The 12,500-nt window shown below is 37.1% G+C and overlaps 1 protein-coding gene across 3 annotated transcripts in view; it reads right to left on the bottom strand.

Moving 5' to 3' along the window:
- LOC144980993 (peripheral plasma membrane protein CASK-like) overlaps positions 1 to 12,500 on the bottom strand; it is a 463,618-nt gene that overhangs the window by 418,099 nt on the left and 33,019 nt on the right. Inside the window, exon 1 of one of the 3 annotated variants that reach the window (XM_078929037.1) lies at positions 10,374 to 10,943. The exons of the other annotated variants lie outside the window; for them this stretch is intronic. The gene's annotated coding sequence lies outside the window, so the exon portion shown is untranslated. Of the gene's footprint in view, positions 1 to 10,373; positions 10,944 to 12,500 lie in introns of those variants that run through there. 3 annotated transcript variants of the gene reach the window in all.

Below are 12,500 nucleotides of genomic sequence, written 5' to 3'. Positions count from 1 at the left end.
ATGTTCTTATTGATTAAACAAAGAACATTGTGATGTACAAAACAAATCTTAATAAGAAAAAGTGCATATTGTGACGAACCAAATGTGACGATTTTACTATAGGTGGTAAGGAGAGTGTTAAATGGATCGATATTTGAAGAACGAGTTTTCTGGCCAAATTTTCAACTACTTGTCTTACCAGGCTTTGGCAGTTAACTGGATAAAACTTAACACTTCCCCTATCGACCGATGTCTATGCATTAGAACCTCAAAAAATGATAACCAACTAAGTGCTTACAAAACATAACATCATCTCGTGCCACATTGACATCGATGACCGAATTGGTGAGCTGGTATCATGTTTCGTCTTGTATCAAGTAATTGGAGGTCGTAGTCAGTGGCTACGTCAGTGACAATAATCGGATCGGAAACACTATCGCCCGACATTGTCACCTTAAGAGTAAATTAATGTGTTTTGAGTTATAGGGCAGTGACGGAGATTGCAAGAGTATCAATACACAAAATGGTGCCTAGCGTAATATGTCAGGTACTATAAGGGGGTAGCGTAGTTCAGCGGTACGGTCTTTGCTTCATACCCGAAAGGTACCGAGTTCGATCACCCGCCGCTGCGCTGTGTGGCGTTGAGCAAGCAACCTCGCCTTAGCTCAATTTGCGGCGCTGCACTGCGGCTGACGCCTGGGTTATTCCAGTCTTCCCTTGGAATAGACCCTAGAGACAAATTTCCCCTACGGGATGAATAAAGGGAATTTTATTTATTTATTTATCTAATTATATTATAAAAATGAATATTTGGATCATTGAGGGCTTGGCGTGAAATAAATAAGGCAACCAAAGTACATTGGGCATGCTAAAACAACTATTATTCTTCCCATCGCCATAAATAGTAACACGTGATGATATGAAGTTGACAATAATAATTTGTGACGTCAGATTATCACGCGTTAAATTTCACTAGAATTAGACTCTTAAAAAGACGTATTACGAGTATTTAAACGTTCTTGAACGCGTCTTTTATTCAAATATGGCGAAATATAAATTGATTTAGGGGTATCTAGAGTAAAAGATTTATCACACTCTTACGTTTTGGAAATCAAACTGTATTCCAACGCCCACTCGCAAGCTCGTATAGCGGTTGGGAGTAGGTCCAGTGTAGAATGATATAATTGGCATCCTTCCGTCTCAAGAGACGATGGTTTGCGCGCTGTATGGCTTTGGTCTCATCAGTCTTGTTGAGAGCAGCGACGTGTGTTACTCAGCAGACCAATCCTTGCATGGCAGTCTCTACCGCAGTTGTTGCACACGTAGTAATACTGTGTGTTTGGTATTTGGATCTGCTGCCTCTCTTTCCTCCTTGCTCTCCTCTCCTCAAACTTCTTCTTCCTCCTCTCCTCATCTCTCTTCATTCCCTCCATCACCACATATCTCCAGCCTTGCGGTCGTCAGCAATGATACAGTGCTCTATAAAAGTGTTCACATACGATATTTACGACAGATTTTTAATCTCATTCTGCATCGTCAATATTATAATATTATTGTTACACGTGTGTCATTTTACGTTTTAAACTATTAATGCTTAGGCAAACACGATTCTCAGCGATCTCTATGGAGACACAAAACAGTGTCTTTGTTTTTTCATTCTGTTCGTTTTCAGCGTTCAACGTAGTTCAAGAGCAGATTGATCGATGACCGATGATTACAAATCGCATCGCCTATAGAGTGCTAACGTGAAGATTTCTTAACAACTTAGCTTAACGGATCGGAGAGAAAAGCCATTATAGGGGCCACTATTATAACAGTTTTAATAGGATTCTGTGATACAGCGGTATGGTCTTTACTCCGTACGGCTATGTGGTCTAGTGGTATGACACTCGCTTTCGGATCGGAAGGTCCTGGGTTCGAGCCTCGAGTCCTTGGAAAAGGCTCTTTACTCACACTCTCTCACCTTACTCAGGTGTAAAATGAGTACCTGGCTGTTAACAGTGTTGTCTCTGTCCGAAAAAATTATCATATCACCTAACAGGCTTCATGCCCAGTCTTAAATGTTGTGTTGCTGTTGACCAGGGACCCCTGTAAAGCGCTTTGAGCATGTTTAGTGGATATTGCGCTATATAAACGCTCAGTATTTAGTACCCAGTAGGTACCGAGTTCGATTTCCTGCCTCACGGTTAAGACATTTACTTGGCACCTCGCCTGGTTCTCGTTGTGGCGTTGGACTCTGGCTTACGAATGGCTTATTCCAGTCTTTCTTTGAAATAGATACTAGCGACAAAATTTCCCTTGGGGGTAAAAAAAAAAAAAAGGGGGGGGGGGGATTTTTAAAGTGTCTTTTAAAATAGAAGCCTTTCAGATTAATCCCCAATTTCTCTAAGTCATAAAACAGCCCCAGTAACGAATTGTTTGCTATATTTTGAGTTACCCGCCGAACAATCGGAGGGGGTCATCCGGAATATATAATATAGACCTGTAAATGAGCTCTATAAAAATTGACTGAAACTCTTCGACAAACTGAAGATTCAATTATTTATTTTTAAAATAAGGGCATCATTGGAGAGGAGAGTGATAAATACAATATATCAAAATAGTGGGTGTTATTTCTTACTGGAAGTATGACTGCCATAATTTGATGTAGAAGGAATGCTAAATAAGCATGTCATTCATATAGGTAAAGATGACTTCATCAAAGTCATATTCCTGCCTCTGGAATTTTTTTGACATAGAAAAATAATGGTAATACTGAACCAGTGCGGTCCCCAGTCCTTTGTTTACAGTGCGGCCATATTGGATTCCATTTGCCAGGTTGTAATTGTTTACAATCATGGTTGGTTGGTTCCCCCCCCCCCACCCCCTTTAATTAAATCTCCAAGACCACTCTTCCTCTTGTCAGGTAAGTTGTATGTTACTGAATTGGCTAGAAATATGGCAATTTTTTCTCTCTTAAATTTATTTGCGAAACTTTCATTTTTTGGCAGAATCTGGCCACCCGGATATGGCAATGAATGCCTGGAACATCTGGCCATCCAATACGGCCGCACTGTAAACAAAGGACTGGGGACCGCACTGAACCAGTATTACCAAAATAATCACCATTATCATCTTTAACTTCTAGCCATGACCAATTGAATTTATTCCTCACGGGACTCACATCTTTATCGATGCTCGACAAGTCTGAATTGCGATCCACGAACAGCTCAGCCATTGTGAGAACATTAGAATAATGTAGCAATGAGCAAACTTGATTTTCAATCAGTAAATGACAGAGAGAGAAAAAACTTAAATAAATATGACTTCAGGCCAATACACTGAATTATTAAGTAGAAGTGAATTATCAAGAAGAAACTTCGGCAGGCGTAGCGGAAAAATTCAAAGAATCGAAATGAAGGTAAATCGCCATAAAACAGCAAGCTCGCTTGGGCTTGAGCAAAACAATGCCAGAAAACGTCCTGATTTGCACGGGAATTAATTAGGCTACTTACCATTGTTCCTTATGATCAGGTACTCAATCAGTGAAGAAACGGTCAACCAGTTTGTTTACAACGTGAGGCAATCGAAATGTGCTTGTAGCAATCTATTCTACCTTTCGATTTGAAGATGTCTTCATAACGGACTTGCGGCATTTCGCAATTTACTTTATCATAGTTTTGAGACTCGAAGGGTAAATGTGGTCAATTTTGGCTTAGATGAAACAGTGAAATTTATCGCTCGGTGGCTCAGTTAAAATTGGCTACAGTTGGAATCACGACGGAATGGAAAGTGAAAAAATAATTTAACGAAGGATGTGTGAAAATACCCAGGGAAGTGTTCAGACACGCCTTTTATAAAAATCGTCGCTTTGTCTTGGCAATATATACATCGTTAATATAAACGGTCCCCATGAGCTATGCGTAGCGCTGTGGAACACTCCTAATTATTTTACGGACATTCGACTACGATTTGTGAATTCTTTCTTTTTGTATTTCTTTCCTTTTTTAAATATTTGAATTTGACAAATTGACTGATTTCAGTTAATTGACTGAGAATTTACAGGTCTAATAATATGTATTATTCCACACTATATAACAATATCGAGAATGGTTAAGGGTGAGTTTTGGAATTAAAGCATTAGATGCACGAAGACCAAAGTATGCAATGTGCAGTAAAAGCAAGACAATTTGAAACGGTGTTTTATTTAATCAGTTAACTGTATTATGTCGAAAAACTGAAAATTTAGAACGTTAGCCAGAAAGGTCATCCTCCAACTATCGATCGATTTAAATGGGACCTCATCTTGGCAAAGACTCTCAAACCTGGGACTTTCCGCAAAGTACTGATTTAAGTCCCCAATTTGAGAGTGTTTGCCAAGATGAAGGACTTTGAATCGATCGATATTTGAAGGACAAGTTTTTTGGCCAAATTTTTCTACCATGAGTTGTTTTTTGTTTTTTCAGAGCACGCAAGTTAAGTTGTTATAGCGATCATATCACAATATCGCACGTGTGAACAACACAACCATGACCGACTCATTGGTTCACGGATACGCATGAATGGACGACACGAATCGATTATTATTATAATAATATGTGACCTAACACTGCAATCCGGTGTCATGTCGGGGTGACCCATGATTAAAAGTGGATCTAAAGTGAAATTGATCACACATATGGTATAGAACTTTAAATTCCTAAGACTGTATATATATATATATATTATATATATATATATATATATATATATATATATATATATATATATATATATATATATATATATATATATATATATATATATATATGACCCTGCTTGTTCAAACCGTATTATGCGGGGATCATTAAGATGCTGAAAATTAAATAATAGCCAAATACGTCATACCTGGGTTGATTTGATATGCTATATTAAGGAGAAGGAATATAGACTAGTATTTTGGAGTGATAACGACCAAGATTACATTTTTTAAATTTTATCAGTTTAACTCTAATTTGACATTCCGGCATCTGGTTTATCCCGACATAATACTGTTTTGAGACATCTGGTAATATTAAAGAAGCCAAAATCCGTTGTCACAAGGGTAATAATATTTCCGACTATGAATTCAATTTTCAACATCTAAAAGGTCCCTACATAATGCCAGTTTGAGGGGATGGGTCACAGATAATGAATGTTAGGGAGTCCTTATAGATCAATTGGTAGAGCACCCGCTTCAAAAGCAAAGAGTCAGTCTTGACCCGATTAAATCAGGGAGGGGGGGTGGGGGTGGGGGTGGGGAGACTCCAGAGCGACATGTACAACCAAGGATGATTCGGGTAGTTGGGTCTTTTAAATCTGGTGTTAAATAATTAGCAATAGACTCGCGTATTATGCTTATTATTTCTTAATCTCTTATTTTCTTGTGTATCTTTAATGTATTTTCTATTTTTCTTTGGTCAAATTCTTCTCCTCTTCTTTCCCTCTATTTCTCTTCTTCCATATATTGTAAATTGGACCCAAAAAAAAAAAAAATACCCGGTAATCAATGGCCAAATACATTTATAGTTATTGTGTACGAAACGCAAAATAAAACAACAGGAACGGAGTGAAACTTGACATTTCCAAAATTATGTGATTATGAATTAAATAGAATAGTTGTTTACGCTCAGGGAAAGACCTGGTCATTGATGTTGAATGCCATGAATCATAAACAAGTGAAAAGGTCTATTTAAACAACAATTTCGTTCTTGAATGTTCCATATCAATCGCATACATATTATTGTAATGTTGGCATTTTCTTTATCCCCGCATTGCACCCAACAGCTAAAGATTCTTCGTGGCCACGACCTTGGTTTATATCAATTGGCCAAAACCACGGAATGAGGACACGGAGTGTCAACTATTCCTTAGGAAATCCCAAAGGGATGGTCAAGTCATAGTGTAACAACTGATAGTCCTTGGCTCAGTGTAATGTCATTTACAGACTGGACTACGGGATGGTGTTCGATAGTATGGTCCCTTCACAAATTTCTCACAATAGCTTCGTCCTCTCCGTAGACAAACGAGTTAAAATATAAGGGAGATAAAGATAAAGGGAGTAAATGTGACTCATAAATAAGGGAACAACACAAAACAAACGACGTTTCGGCCTTTGGCCTTTTTTACGTTTATTTTGTGTTCTTCCCTTATTTATGAGTCACATTTATTCCCTTTATCTTTCTCTCCATTTTATTGACTCATTTAGGCACCTCTAGTTTTTGGTTTTAAAATATAAGCCCGCCAAAAAAAAAATATAAAAACAAAAAAAAACATTTTGTACAAAAAAAACTTCAGCCAGAAAATTTCTACTTCAAATATCGATCGATTACAATATTATTGAACTCTCAAGACATCTCAAACCTGAGACTTCTTTTCGATATTTGATGTAATTTTATGGTCAATTGTTGTCCTTAAAATGGGTTTTAAGAGAATTACGGCACAATTGAGCATCATTAAGATGGGAAAAGGCACATACCAATATCCGACAAATGGACTCAATTCGCTAAATAAACGGTCTCAAGCCAACAGTAACAATTACGATATAAAACAAAGGGCATGAGGCCTGCAAGACGATATTGCTTTTCTTTTCGACAGAGAGTAACGCAACTAATCGGGTACTCATTTAACACCCGAATACGATGAAAGAGGAAAAGGTCTTTTCCCCATGGTTTCAGCTCTGCATCGTCCACCGCGGGACTCGAAACAAGTACATACTAATACAGTTCTAAGCCAAATGTCATCTCGCATGACACAGAGCTGTATGATCCCTTTTAAACAAAAACTATAAGGCAATAGTTGCATCTTTTGTTTTATTCAATACGCTTCAACAGATGGTAACTTAGTAACTATCTGAACAATGGCGGAAGCCCTTATGAAATATTTCTCAAACGAGCATAACAGTGTATCCAGAGGAGAAAAACATTATAAATATGATCATGTTTTGACTTTTACACATTCCGATCACAAGACATATGAAAAGTTCTAGCCAGCATGAAGAATACACAGTACCGATTTTCTTAGTTTAGAACCAAGATGGCCGCCGTTGCTGGGCGACGTGACACCAGACTATTGAATCCAATTGTAGCACGCGTATGTCAATGTGAGATAGAGCGAGACCAAAACCATGGTCTCCATTATAATTTGAACCCTTGATCTTTTCAAACGTCCACAACTCCACGTCATCGAGTTCTACCATATAAGAATGCTTTGGGAGGCCGACCATTGTAATCATAAGAAACAATAATATTGTTTGAAACTATGTGGGTCGATTATATTGGTCATGGGCCAACAGACCGATACCGAGCCAAGAAAAGAAAAAAAAAAAAAAAAGAAAAAACATTGCAGCAATCAATGCGAGCTCATCATCATCGCCGTTGTCGTCGTTGTCACCATCACCATCATCATTATCAGCATTGCTATTGTCGTCGTCGTCATCATCCTCATCATCATCATTATCATCATCACCACCATCATCATCATCATCATCATCACAATCACTATTACTTCTCTTTATATCTTACTCGAACAGTTCGTTTAGATCAATAAAATCAATAGACTAAGTATGTGATTGTTATAAGCTCCTGGGATGCCAACAATGAGGAGGGGGAGAGGGGGGGGGGGGTTGAATTATGAAGAAAAAATAAATGCTATAGAAGAACTTCATATTAGCCATCAAGGAAAAGAAATGGTTTTTAAATATTTATATTAGACGACCAGTTCATCAGATATCGTATTAAAAAGTCTGCAGTACAAAATTTATTCAACAAAAATGAGTATAACAGATTCAAAATTAAGTATGTTTCGAGCTGAAAAAAACAAAACAATTAGCAAAATGAGGACACTTTACGTAAACCACTGATAGGACAGCACAGGAGTGTTGATAAATGATTTCACTTTTAACAAGAGGTTCTAGCAGTTTAGCAGCAAATTCAGTTTTTAATTTTCAATTATCGATCGATTTAAATCTTATGAAAACTCGAACCTGAGACTTTAAGGAAGTCTTCAAGGAAGTCCCAGGTTTGAGAGTTTTTGATAAGACGAGAGGCAAACTGACACTTGGCTCCAATAATTTGGCTGTCACCCTTTCGACAAAAGATCCCAGACAAAAAGCATTGGAATTGACTGATAAAGATTTACCCCCTTTCCTCCTCCACCAAGAAAAGTCCCAGCCAATATTGCCGAACTCTGAAAAAACACGTATTTGACATTTTGGTCAGAAAACTCGTCCTTCAAAGTCGAGCGGTTAAAATGAACTTCATCTTGGCAAAAACTCTCAAACGTATATACGTCCCCTAAATTGATGGTGCGCCCGTTACTTAGCATTGACCGATCAAAATATTTCCTGCCATTTACCCCGTTTCGTCCCCTGAACTATTAATGTCCTTATGAAAAAGCATGAGATACCCTTAGTATATATCAAACACACAAATATGTCATGCCCAGTACTCCTCTTACAGTATTATTTTGACACACTGATAAAGAATTGCATCTCAAAACCTGACGACACGATCCATTTTTTTCAATCATCTGTGATAAAATTATGATTGATGCTCAGGATCTGCGGGCCGTTTACTCCGGGTGATAGGCAAGCACTTGACTTAAGGTGGCTATGGGTCTTCAGTTCACGGTGGATTTCAGGGCCAAAATATACTTTAATTCAACTTTTCGAGTCAAAAATAAAACAAAGTAAATGTTTATTCAACTAGTTTTAATAAAATATACGATAAATGACGTAATTTTCAAAAATTAATGTATGCACTGTATGTTGATTGAAGAACTGAAGACTGATATTATAAGATAACAGTTAAAAAGGCATCGCAACAAGAGGTCACAGAGGACCGCAATGATTTGGTCCTACAACCTGTGCAGCTGTGGTGTCTGTCGCCGAATAATGTAAGATAAATCTGAAAGGTCGTATTCAGATGTCCGATTACAACAAAATGTACTCGTAAAAGATATTTAAGATTAATGTCGATTGATCCCAAGGTTTTGATTAGGTTTCGGATTTTTACTATTTCCAAGTTTGTATTATGCTTTTCTCAGCCGGGGGGGGGGGGGGGGGGGGGGGGGGGGGTTCGGTTGCGTGTGCGGGTGTATTTATATATAAATATTAGTGCTCTCTCTCTCTCTCTCTCTCTCTCTCTCTCTCTCTCTCTCTCTCTCTCTCTCTCCGTCTGCTTCTATCTATCTCAATATATATATATATATATATATATATATATATATATATATATATATATATATATATATATACATATATATATATATATATATACATATATATGTATATTTCTTTGTGTCTTTCTTTCGCTCTCTCTCTCTCTCTCTCTCTCTCTCTCTCTCTCTCTCTCTCTCTCTCTCTCTCTCTCTCTCTCTCTCTCTCTCTCTGGTAGATGCCAGCGTGGAGGTAGTTTGTGATATAAGCATATTTACGACTACGCTCATGGTTTTGAGGTATTACAGATGATGAAAAAACAGGATTTTGCCGTCTCTTGCATTAATCATCTTCTAAGCAAAATCCATTCGGTAACTTAAGCGAATGACAAGGTAGATGGAGACGTACATTAATAATTCTGTTTACATTGGTTTTATGACATAGAGTTCCGACGGTGTGAATGAACGAACGACGTATAAATACAATGTTTTAAAATAGTCCTTCAGATCGATGAGGTATATTGACCTGCAATCAGTCCCAGATTCTATTAAGTAAAACGGATGGCACCCGTGTGTTCTTATTTGCAAGTCTGATAACCCAAATTGTCATTGGCGTATTATTGTTGAAATGGAAATACCCTCAAATCCACGCAAAATACGGTCCATTGGGGCCTACAACAATGTTAAAATAAGGCCATAAATGCGTTCAGTTATCAGAACTGCTAATATGTGCACGTTGGCTGGCACTAGTCGTTTGTTATATACGAATAGGATGTAAATAACTAAAATAAAATGGAAAAGAAGTTTCAATTGATTTTACAAAGGCAAACGATGTGAACGTTTTGAAGAAGACAAAACAAATGTTTTAATAATTTGTTCAATGGTAGAAACAACGCTATCCTTTCATCTCTCGTTCGCCTTTAGGACCCATTCATCGCCTTTTGGTGACAAAAGGGAAATCCTAATCTTTCACAGCATAATTTGCTTTCGTGGATTTAAATGATCATTAGGCATTTCATTGTATTATTGCTATGTACTTCTTCGAGTTTTAAGCATCAATATTTGCATTATACTCAGAGTCATACGACACTGACCAATAATACTTTATGCCATGAATGTGTGTGTATGTGTGTATATATATATATATATATATATATATATATATATATATATATATATATATATATTTACATATGTAAATAATACCCCTTAATCACTATAGGTAGGGGAATCAGTTTAACCTTAGATACTACTGTTGAACATTGCGTAAGATAAGTACAATCCTTTGGAAAGGCACAAGAAGAGAAAAGATCAGCTGCTTATGTCCATATCCAAGACAGAGTTGAAAGCCTCTGGACAATACATCCATCAAGATCTCGAATAACGTTTAATCCATAAAGACGAATTAATGGTTTTGATTTATTTATTTTTTCATAATAATACGAATCAAAACATGAAAAGTATCACTTTCCACACCGAAACGCGTACTACTAATCACCTTAACATTACTTACAACAAAACAAGTGACCGGTGAAATAGGTATAACGATGCGTGATGGAGGAAAAAAAATATTCGATTACATCGGTATTATACAACGTTGTTTGTGGGTGTCTCCGCGCGTTAAAACTCGATCATAAAGGGAGTTAATAGTGATAATAACAGCTTGGCAAGCTCTCACTTTCCTCCCTTACTCACGCCGTCCAAAGCGATATTGGTCGCTGAATGAGTGTCCATAAAGTGAAGACCAGGCTGGATACCAATCTACTTTCGGTGTGAAAACGTGAATCAAAAAGAATTTTGCAGATCATGGGCATGTTCAAACACTGTTGCGTTCCTAGAGCTAAGAAATTATCAGTGAGGTGAAACTGAAAAGAAAACCTCAAAAGAAAAATGGTGTTGTATTACATGCCCCGATATACGGATAAATATAATTCGCATAGCGGTCCACATAAACTAAGTTAATCAAACCTAAATCACGTGTCATTTTTTTTTTTTTTCATTTCATGTTAGAGATGGAAGCAGTGTGTTGGTTTTAGATCGTTTCAAATCATCATAATATGAGACGACTGGAACACACCTGGACATTCTCAAAGACATACTATTAGCTTTGAGCATTATATAACTTTGAGAATATCCTATACAAATGGCATCTGTTAATATCAGCATCATTGTTGTTGTTTTTGCTATTATTATTATTATCATTATTATTATTATTATTATTATTATTATTATTATTATTATTATTATTATTTTTGTTGTTGTTGTTGTTGTTGTTTTTTGTTGTTATATATCGGTTATTGTTATGAATCGGTATGCTTTCATTGCAGAAATCAAGGAAACAGCCAAAGAATTAAAATCGGACGACCTTATTGGCAGAAGGGGCAAAGTTAGTGAAGTCGGTAGTTATAAAGGGTAAAAACTTCGATTTCCGCGGCGACATGGAAAATGGGGTAATGCCACAAAAACATGCAAATAATACCATCATTATGTCAAAAAACTTTCCGACTCCAGTTGAGATATCAGTTTGCCTCATAGTCGGGGGCTTGTTTGACAGATGTCGATGCGATATCTAATGGACATATTAATTCTAATGTTTTAGAACGCTTCTCAAAAGACTTGAATGAGTTTAACAACTTGGGGAAAAGCAAGACACGTTATCCATTTGTTTTTGCTTTTTGTTTTTTAATCATTTTTTTTACCAAGAGCGCGAACTTATCAAAAATTCCCCATGAATTTAAGATGGAAAGGACAGCAAAATAATCATAAGCCAGTTAACTGCCGTACTCTAGAATGCATTATAAATTTGGCTAGAAAACTCGGGCTTCAAATATCGATCGATTTAAACCGCCCTCATCTTGGCAAAAACTCTCAAAACTATGACCCACGAGACGAGGGTCATTTAAATCGATCAGTATTTGAAGGTCGAGTCTTCTGGTCAAAATTTTCAATATGTCTCTCCTGAGTACGGCAGTAAACTGGTTAACGTTGTTACTTTTGTGTGAATATGATTCGAAAGTGAAAGGAATAGTTCATGGAATGCATTTCTACGATGTCCACTTTAAGAGTTCGATGACTGCGGGTAATCATGCAACAGGTGTTAGTGGGTGAGTGCAAGTTGAATAAAGGGAGAGAGAGAGAGGGGATGGTGAATATGAAGTAGGAACCAACGCAGCAGCAAGTGCAGTGTTTTAAGCGTTGTGAAAGAAATGACAGACCTGGGTCAAATTCTGACGGCGTGTGTTGTCAGGACCCCTGTTCATTGAAGAGTCATTGATTCTTTTTCTTTATTTTCTTTTTTTTTTTGTTTTGTTTCTTTTCTTAAGCGAGTTGGTCGAATCACATAGGCAAAATGCTCTTAGCAGCTTAGA

This window comes from Berghia stephanieae, chromosome 10 (assembly GCF_034508935.2).
Source record: "Berghia stephanieae isolate SIO BIC M18660-M18661 chromosome 10, UCSD_Bste_1.3, whole genome shotgun sequence".
Classification (NCBI taxonomy): domain Eukaryota; kingdom Metazoa; phylum Mollusca; class Gastropoda; order Nudibranchia; family Aeolidiidae; genus Berghia; species Berghia stephanieae.
The sequence above is the reverse complement of the archived record's forward strand: the minus strand, read 5'-3'. Positions and strand labels throughout refer to the sequence as shown.